We start from the raw sequence: 437 nt of genomic DNA on the forward strand, positions 1-437 counted from the left end.
CGGTGATGGACGCAAGGATGTTGTGCAGAAGATGAGACAGGGAGATATAAAGGCATGGAAACAGAATCACCTTGGGGATGAAGATGATGTCAAACAAATCGTGATAAATGGGGAAAGGTGCATACATGTAATAAAACAAGCTAAACTGGGCAAAACAGCTAACAAAATCCACGCCTGGTCTCGTAAATGAATACCGACGATCATGCAAAATGTAGCTACAACAATAACAACAGGGGATATAATGGAGCATAGATAATACTTCCTCATCTAAGATATAATCTACAATTATAATCTACTATAAAAGGCTTCTTAAAGTACAAAGCACATAAACAAGAGATAACAATAACAATAACAAACGAGCAAAGGGATATATATCTATATAATATTAAGCTAACGATCAAAACAACAGAGAGCAACAGTCCATCTAGAGGCGTACG

This window comes from Penaeus monodon, chromosome 15 (genome assembly GCF_015228065.2).
Source record: "Penaeus monodon isolate SGIC_2016 chromosome 15, NSTDA_Pmon_1, whole genome shotgun sequence".
In the NCBI taxonomy this organism is placed as follows: Eukaryota; Metazoa; Arthropoda; class Malacostraca; order Decapoda; family Penaeidae; genus Penaeus; species Penaeus monodon.